Source organism: Pinus tabuliformis, chromosome 5_1 (genome assembly GCF_031772625.1).
Source record: "Pinus tabuliformis cultivar Carrire ecotype Pingquan chromosome 5_1, CPIR1, whole genome shotgun sequence".
NCBI lineage: Eukaryota > Viridiplantae > Streptophyta > Pinopsida > Pinales > Pinaceae > Pinus > Pinus tabuliformis.
Genome location: NC_142305.1, coordinates 947545849 through 947548525, shown reverse-complemented (window position 1 = coordinate 947548525; position 2677 = coordinate 947545849).

Genomic DNA, 2677 nt, shown 5'->3' with positions numbered 1-2677 from the left:
CTGCTTGTCTCCATTGTTGCTCTAGTTGATTGGCGTTTGGAAGAAATCCTAGTATATATTCTGCAACCAAGTTGGTTCCATGTAGATTTTCGTTAATGGCTTCAATTATGGTGTCTGTTGGTGTTGCTGTGACTACTGTTGCCCTTTCTACTTGCTTGAGCCAAGAATCTCAGTCTACAGATAGAATTTCTTTATGCAATTCCTCCAGTTTTGGCAAATCAACCTTTCTCCCATCTTCTGATTCTTGCCAGGTGATAAAGTCAGAAATCCTTTTATGGAATTTGTCAAACTCAAGTCTCATGTTGACGACTTGGCTTGTTAGCTTATCACTAATCTCACAATAAGGATTTATTTGCGAGATTTTCTGGCACATAACTTCCTTTTGTTGCATTAGTTGGGCGTTAAGGCTGAGTGATTATTTTACGAACTGATCGATTTGCAGACTGTCTTTATACTTCTTTGTCATATCTTGAATCTACACATCCTTTTCTGCTATGCTGGCTTGATGTTGTATTTGCATTTGTTCAAAATCCTGTTGTAGTTTGGCTATTTGTAACTCTGATTGTTGGTTAGATTTTTCTTGCGCTAATTGTTGTTCCAACAGTAGGATCTTTTGCTCCTTTTCTCTTAGAAGAATTTGGACCTCTGTTGCTTTATCAATAGTTCCTATAGCATAGGCTCCTGAAAATTGCGACAGTCTCATAAGGTTCTCAGATGGGTCCATGGGCGAATCTTTCCAGACAATGTCCATTGGTTCATTGTCGGGAGTGGTAATAGCTGCAGCATCTAACTTTCTTTTCTTCCTCTACCTTTTGATGACAGCTTTATGGGTAGGGCTATAAAACACATCTAATGGAGGAATTTCCTCAATTATCAAAATAATTTTAGAAGTGGGGGTGGCAGGAATGAGCCCTACATCCCAAGTGCCTACAGTTTTCTCCACTATAATTTCATGAGTTTATTTGTGTTGTGGAGTCTATATCTAAGATGTTTGTTCCTATGTATGGAGCTTCTTATTAAAATGATCCCATTCTTTTTCTAAATCAACAACTGGGGGTTTCGCCAATTGAGTGGAAGCAGAGGGAAGTTCAACTTATTTCTTTGTCGAGATTTGTTTGGCTGCTTTTTCTGTGGTTTCGGTTGTGTCCCTTTCAGAATATCTATTTTTATTTCCCCCATTTTGAGATTGTCGCTGTGAATGCTCTGACTCACGAGTAGATTTTTCCTAGGACCGGAATTTTGTTTGGATATTTCATCTAAACTTACACTGGGAGTTGGCTCCCTTATTGGTTCAATATGTAGCAGGTCCAATGGGACTTGTAATAATCTCCTTTCCCTATATTCATAGAAGGCTTCAAGATCATTTGGGGCAAAAAGTAGTGATGTCATATGTGTCACTTCTGAAAACGTCTCTTTTTGTAGGAAGAGGTCATCGAAGGCATCTTCCTCATGGGTAAATGGTTTCACTTTCACCATTGAGTGAAGTCTTTGGGTCATATTGTCTTCCTGGGAATGTAGTCAATTTTAGAGATTTCATAATCTTTGCTTCCTTGCATGCATGTCCAAAATCGTGTAGTGCAAATGCACCACATTGCAATGGAAATGTAGGCTAAATGGCCTTTTTCTATTCCTTCAGTCCTTTGCTCATCCCACCTTCCCCTGTTGTTTGGTAGGCTATATCCTTGGCCATTAACTTATCAGGGACATAGTATGGGAGGACATGTAGTGAAGCAATGATCCCAAACACTATGATATATGTAAATGTCTCCTCTCCAAACCATCTTGCTACAGGTAGGATATCTACTTCAGCTTCTCTAGAAAATATAGGGGCATTCCTTTTATAGACTTGTTTATGAATAGGCAACATAACTTGACAAATTTTGTAAAAATGGGGGCGAAACTGAGATTCCCACATACTCTTATGATATATATGGATAGGAAGCGGGTCTTGGACAGTCCACTTCCATCCCATGATAGGAAATTTGGAACCAAAACAAATAGTGTCCATTATATAGGCACTCATGAAAAATGGAGGGTAAACCCTAGAAGAGATACTCCTCTTTCTCCTATACTCCATTATGGATTTTGCCAAATTATTAGACAAAATTTGGGCCCAATTCATTATTGTTGCATTTACGGCTGCATCTATCGTTGACATCCATTTTGGGGAAACTTTAGTACTATCGGGCTTTCTGAACATTCTGCATAGCATGGTTGCTGCTAAACCATGAGGGGGAGAGATAGAGGCTATATAATACATACACGTCTTATCCTTATTAATCTTGCCTTTTTTTTTAGTCCAGGTTTGTGTGACATCTGCTGGGTCTTCATTCTCCTTAGCAAATTTCTCGAGGAACTGTTTATTGTAGAGATTATGTGGCTCTGGTAGATTATACATAAGCCGCAGATTGTCTGGTGAAAATTATCTCATTACCTCCTACCTACTATTCTTGAATTATCTGTCTAAGATCTCCACCTGATCGATTATCCACTTAACCATATCTGTATATGGAATTATCTTTTGCCTCATGACTATGCGGTGCATAAATGAGCATGCTTTCTTGAAGAAGGAGGCATAAGAGGAAATATGACCATAGGCTATGGCCTTTGTTACCAGAGGTATTGGTTTCTCTTCTTCTAATAAATCATACATGGTCTCCCATGTTGAGGTTCCTCC